The sequence below is a fragment of the Onychomys torridus genome, chromosome 7, assembly GCF_903995425.1.
Source record: "Onychomys torridus chromosome 7, mOncTor1.1, whole genome shotgun sequence".
In the NCBI taxonomy this organism is placed as follows: Eukaryota; Metazoa; Chordata; class Mammalia; order Rodentia; family Cricetidae; genus Onychomys; species Onychomys torridus.
Window position 1 is genome coordinate 85047422 of NC_050449.1, and position 7351 is coordinate 85054772.

Here is a 7351-nt window from a genome sequence, read left to right on the forward strand (position 1 = left end):
ATTGTAATAGGAAAGTATCATGAAGCTATAAAGAAAAGGATAGCAGAGAGTACAGCACACCAACCAAGAGGGAGCAGGTGGGTGATGGGGAGAAGACACGAGGGATGAGGGGAGGGGAAGAGAGAAAAGGAGAGGTGTGTAGAGGAGAGGAGACCATCTTTTAATAGAAGCATGCCATAGACTGTGGCAGGCATGTGGCTGGGGTGTTGTCAACCATATCTGAGCTTGCTTTACCCAGCAGGGCTGCATTAGAATATTGCTTGACCACATGCATGGTTCCCAGGTGTTTGGAAGGGTCTTCACTTAGCTATGTGGTATGCTTTGATCTAGCAAGGGGAGGTCTTTTTCCCTACCCCTTGGCATTCCTTTAAAAAACCCTTTAGAAGAGACAGCAGGTGCTAGTGGATGAGGATCCAGGCCCTTCCAAGCTATCCTGTGTATTTGTTTCTCTCCCCTCTATCCTTCTATCTAAATATTTCTCACTTCTCCCTCCTCAAGAATACCCTGCAGTAAAAGTGGGAGTGAATCTCTCACAACCTACACAGCTAGTCAGCCATGATGCAAGGACAAGAGGAACTTCCTCTTTGCTGGTGTCTCTGTGGAGTCCTCACAATCTCTGGCATACTTACATGAAAGGATGATTTTCTCTAGTCCTTCTGATATGGTGTGGCATCACACCCACAGTGAAAACTGAAGTCTAAATGAGTGCCACTCTCAAGAAGGGCTGCATTGCAGAGATGTGTTGTCTTCCCTGCCAAGTGCAGATTAATGTGGTTCAGGCAGCTTCTCTATCATTGGCAGCTGCTACCATACCCTCTCCAGAAAGTCTGAATGTCCACCTTTATAGTATCACACTATCCATTTTCTGTCTTCCCTCCTCTTTCTCTCCCCCTCACCCCTTCACCCTGTCCTTCGTCCTCTCTCCCCCCTCTCCTTGTGTGTTGTACCCTTTGGTATCTTTTTCTTTATAATTTCATAATGCTTTCCTATCATAATCACATGTGCATGCTTCTTATGTTTCCTGTGTTAGTGGATGTCCTGCCTGGACAGACACTTACAAACAGTTCACAGATGAAGGTGATGAGTCTGTTTTTTAAAGTGCAAGATCAGGGTGAGTGGACAGTGTCTAGTGGGATCCCAGCATTAACTTTTTTGGCAGCATCATGAAAAATGTGTTATTTGGAGTGAATAAGTACAAGGTCTTCATAATCGCAGAAACGGTGGGAAGGACAAGTTAAGTCAGTCCACTGGGGGTGATTTTTAGAGTCCATCTCCATCTTTTTGGAGGGGGACTAAGGTCAAGTCTCATATTCTAATCATCTTCTAAAGCCATACCTCTACTAGCATTGTCTGTGGATAGGAATTGTTAAAGAGGAATTTTTATTTTTTGAACATTTCATATATTCTTATAATGTGTTTTGATCAAGTTCTCCCTTTTCCTCTTCCATCCAATTTCTTCCCTAACCATCCACCACTATTCCCTCCCAATTTCATGTGTCCCTTTTCAAAACCACTGAGTCCCCTTGGTGCTGCCAGTATGTACATGGTTGTGGAACCACTTATTGGATCAACCTTGAAGAAAATTGACTTTCCCTCTCCCAGAAACTGTCAACGACGAATAATTTCTTAGCTAGAAGCAGGACTTCATGACTTCATCTCCTACCCATGCTTGGATTTTTATACTTAAACCAGGCTTTAAAAAATTTTTATTTAGATTTATTTTATGCCCATGAATATTTTGTCTGCTTGTATGTGTGTGCACAAAGTGTGTGCCTGATGCCTATCGAGGTCAAAAGAGGGTGTCAGATGCCCTGGAGCTAGAGTTACAGATGGTTGTGAGGCACCATGTTGATACTGGGTATTGAACTCTAGTTCCTGAAAGGGCAACCAATATTCTTGGTTTCTGGGATATCTTTCCAGCTCCCTGGCCCTAGCAGCTTTTTTTTTTTTTTTTTTTTTTTAATGCATAGGTTCTTTATAAGAGTTGCCTTAAAAATGATAAAAAAAAAACTGCAAGAAAGAAAATGGTAGTAAAATATAAGAAGTAAGAAGACTAAAGAAGTTGCTGGCTGGTACCTAGAATAGACACTAGACCTTAACAGAAATCCTTAGGCACAGAGACAACAATGGTAGACATCTGTGGTAAACATTCCATTTGAACGGGAATTGCCAGTAATTCTATACAAGCGTGTACCTAACATTCACACTCTGAAGACAGACGTTGAAGAGCTGGAGTGACAGAGTCAACGCAGTTAGAAATTCGCTTATATCTTTGTCATTAGATAAAAGGTCTTCAACGTCAAATCATTTCAATTTGACCAGCAAAATTAACAACACTGACTTAGGGAGCATATGTAGCCCTTTACATGAAACAGCTAGATAAGATCAATTATTTTCCAACATGCGTCATTTACAAAAAAAATAATAATGATATCTCATAGGAGGCCAAGAAACATGTCACAACAAACTTTTGGGAACTGTACCACTCAAACATTAGTTGTCACAGAGTCAATTAGAAATTAATAAAGATTAATGCTTTAAATGATTTCTACATATGAAAACATGTCAATATCTCAGGAATTAAAATGACTTAATGGAAAAATTAAATACATCAGAATATATAATAATTAAATTATTGCCTTTTAAATTTATTGATTCACCCCTAAGTAAAAAAGGCTAGAATTGTAATTGCTATTGAAGAAAACTAGAAAGTTAATGAGCTAATATTGATCAGCTAAAGATTAAAAGTAAACGAAAGGATAAACCCAAAGCAAACATAAAGAAGAAAAAAACTGTGTTACTGAGCAAGTGAAGACAGAACAGATGGTTTCCAGAGATCATTCAAAGCAAACGTTTCACACAGCAGCAGACTCCTGCATTCCAATATTTAAATGTCTGGACTTCTAAGCACATAGTAACAATAAGTACTTAAAAGCAAATAACAGAGGTAAAATGCATGCTACAATTCTGACCAAGAAGTACAATTTTTATTCTAACAAATCACTTTTACACGACAAGAGAGAAAGACGAATTCCTGACATACATGGACAGATCATATAAAATAACTCAAGTCAGTGGTTAGGGTAAGAAAAAAAATTCCAAAATACATAAAGAGGATTACAAAGAAAACAGCTGGCATTTGCAACACCTGGACTCGGAAACATGAAGAAGGAAGGTTGCCATGAGTTTGAGGTCGGCCTAGCCTACATGGTGAACACCAGACCAGCCAGGGCTGTGTATCATGGCACCGTCTCCATCAACAAATAAAAGAGAAAAAGAAGATGGAGTACCCCTTTACTCATGATGCAGTGTAGCTTTTGTTTCTAGTGATGAAAGAAGAAGGAGCCAGATGTCCATAGCAACAGGCACAACCTTCAGGAAGTACACTGAGACCCTGCTCCACAAGTGTGATTTTTATGAGCTTTCAGATGCAGATCAAAAGTATCCATAAGCTTTACAATAAATAGTGATATAAAAAAATCTATGCAGCAAATTCATCTCAAATAAATATAAAAAAGTTAAGGTCTCTGAAGTTTAAGTCTGGGACATTTCTAAAATAGTGTGTTAAACAGATTAAAACAACCTTACAAAGAATCAGAATAAGTATATTCAAAGAATTTTAATGGATTGAGCCTTTGGGCTATTTTATCCAGCAGTGACAATAACAAAATGTAAGCATGTAAAAATATCAAGTGATCATGGATAGGAAGAATTTGAAACAAGATATTAATGTTAGTTTTTTTTAAGGACAAGAACAATATAACTTTTCCCTTTCCCCCAATTTTCTAAAAGAGGATATGCTATGAAAGTATGTGGATATGTGAATTATGGCTGTTCCTTAAGGACCATTAAACTCAATATTGTTATTTTGATGTTTAAGAGTAGCAGAACAGTCATTCTTGTTTCTTTGGAAGTTGGAGTCTTGAAGGTCTGATTCTCAGAATTCTGTTTTTAAGGCTTTATAAATGCAATAATTATAGCACAAACCTGAAAGATCTTTTATCTGACAGCTGTGCCCATTTGTACTATTAAAAAAACTTAATTGCATTTATTTTTTAAATTTTTATTCTAGGACTATATGTATCTTGAACTCTGGCCCTAAGAATAAGCTAGAAATAGCATGTTGGTGATTACTGGCATGAAGTTTTATCTATCTTTATTAAGAAGTTAAAGTACATTCCTTAAATATATTTTAAGTTTTATTTCACTAAAATTGATAGTATAGCACTTTCTTACAAACAAACCACATTAAATTTGGTAATTAATTATTATATTCAACTCAAGATTCTGCTGTCCAGTTCTGACTCCTTCATGTGTCTGCAGTCCACTGCAAAGTTAACATTCACTGCCACAGTGATGCTGTGCATGAAGGCACTCACTCCAGTGCATCAGGGGCTTTTAATACATTCACCTCCTTCACCTTCCCCCTTTCCTGTTCTCACAAGTCTTTCTTCTCACAGTCTTACTTCTGCTCCCTTGTAAATTATATATATGTATATTATTTATGTATGTATATATGTGTGTGTATTTATACATATATGCATGTGTATATATGATTTTGTAAATCTGTATAAATACTAGTATCCACAAATGAGAGAAGATATCTGATACTTATCATTTTGAGTGTTCATTATTTCATACAATATGATATCTACAATTGAGTCCATTTTTCTGAAAACAACCTAATTTTGTTCTTCTTCATAGCTGATTAAAAACCTGGAGCATACATGTGCCACATTTTCTTTGTTGGTTCATCTGTTGACAGTGAAGCAGATTCCATAACTTGGCTCTTATGAAGAATGTTACAATCAACATGGATGTGCAAGCATCTATGACATGTTGACTCAGAGTCCTTCAGATGTATGCACAGGAGTGGTATAGTTGGGTCACAGGTTGTAATGGCGTAGTAAGATCTATTTTTAGTTCTGTGAGGAACTTCCTTCCTGATTTCCACAGGTCTAATTTGGTTTACATTGCCACTAGTGATATATATATATATATATATATATATATATATATATATATATATATATATATATATCCTACACCCTTACTGTTATCTGTTGCCATTTGTTTTCTTTCTTATTTTTAAACTTTCTTTTTATTTATTCTTTGTGTCTTTCACATCATGTATCTCAATATTTCCCATCACTCTGAACTCCCCCCATAAAATTTAAGAGAAAAAAGAAAAGAAAAAGAAAGGGGAAAAAAAATCTCATCATGGAAGTTGTAGTGTGACACAGTGAGTCACGCAGTCAACCCTTTTGTCCACGTATCTTTATTTGCAAGTGTTCATTGCAGAATCATTGGTCTGGTTCGAGGCCTCTGGTGTCTGTTACAGTATTGATGCTGGACTCTCATTGGAACTTCTCTTAGTTATCCTGCTTTTGCCCCGTGGTGTAGAAATCCTGCAGCTGTGGTTCTGCAGGACCAGCCCCTTCATGTGCTCCAGCAGATCACAGATGGGGTGGTCCAACTCATAACCCTGATTTGGGGCCTGGGTAGTTGCCTGATAGCTATTATAGCAAGTGAAATGGATTATCAGGTGCAATTCTATTGTGCATTCCTCCACAATTAAGGGTATTGAATATTTTTTCATCTGTTTATTATTCATTTGTGCTTTACATTTATGGAGTTGGCTACTTGATTTTCTGGTATTTAGAGTTTTGAGTTCTTTATATGTTCCAGTTGTTAATGCTCTCTATCAGATATATAGCTAGCAAATATTTTCTCCTCCTTACACTGTCCCTTCCCCTGCTGGGCAGAAACTTTAAAATCTCTTATAACCCTTTTTGTCAAATTTTGGTTTCACTTTCTGAGCTATTGGGGTCATTTTCAGAAAGTCCTTGCCTATGTTTCCCCTACTTCTTCCTCTAACAGTTTCAGAGATTCATAGCTTATGTCAAGGTCTTTGATGTATTTTGAATTGACTTTTATGGAAGGTGAGGAATACATATCTTTCTTCATTGTTCTGTGTAGGAAGAAGCTGTCTTTTTCTTCCAATGTATATATTTTTTTACATCTTTGTCAAAAATCAGGTGCTGCAGCTGTGTCTTTATTTCTAGGCCCTCTGTATTCCTGTCATTAATAATGCAATTTTTTGTTACTAAAGCTTTGCGTGTAAGCTGAGATGAGGTATCATGATGCTGCCTTGTTCTTTTTGATGAAGACAGCTTTGTTTGTTTGGGGCCTTTTATATTTTCCATAAGATCTTAGCATTTGCCCAGTTTAGGAAAGAATGAACTTTATATGGAGACTGCCCTGCATCTGTAGACAATTTTGGCTAATATAGTATGTTTTCATAAAATTAATTCTGCCAATCCATAAGCAGAATATTTATATTCTACTTCCTTCATATTTTTCATCAGTCTTTTAAAATTTTCACTGTAGAGATTTTTGTGACTCCTTGTTTGTGTTTTACTCAAGGTGTTTTTAATCTGTTGTGGGTGAGACTGTCTCCTTGATTTACTTCTCAGCCTGTTTGTTATGTGAAAGTTACTGATTCGTTGTCAATGACAGTGATGATAATTATCTCCTGCCAGTTTGCTAAAAATGTTTATCAGCTTCAAGTTTTTAGGGTCCCATACATAGGGCCATGCTGTCTTCAGATAGGGATAATGTAAGTTCTTCATTTCCTGTTAGCATCTCTTCTTTCTTTCATTTTGTTGCTCTAGCTAATAAGATTTAAACACTATGTTGAGTAAGAGTGGAGAAAATGTATACCCTTGACTTCTTCCTTAATTTAGTGAAAATATTTTGATTTTTTTCACATTTAATACAATGTTGGTTATAAGTCTGTTTGATACAGCCTTTATTGTGTTGATTTGTATTTCTTCTATCTTAATTTGCTCAGGAATTTTTTTTTATCATGAAGGAATATTAGAATTTGTCAAATACCTTTTCTTCACCTTAGATGATCCTTTGTTTTCTGACCTTGGGTCTGTTTATTGGCTATATTACATTTCTTCATTTGTATATACTAAAATGCCCTTGCATCCCTGGAATGAAACTAAATTGGTCATGATGAATGCTCTTTTTTTTTTTTTACTGGATTTTTGAGAATTTTTGCATCTATGTTCATCTGGGGGATTGCTCTATGAATACTTTTGTGTTGCATCCTTATCTAACTTTGGTATCAGGGTAATACTGCCTTATAGAATGAGTTTTGTAGCACTGTCCCCTTTAAATTTTAAAGAATCATTTCAGAAGCAATTGTGTTAGTCCTTTAAAGGCCTGATAGAATTCAGCAGAGACTCCAACTGGCCTGGGCTTTTTAGTTTAAGAATTTTTTATTTCTGCTTCAATCTGTTTGTATGCTATATATCTTTTAAAATTTTCTACAACTCCTTGG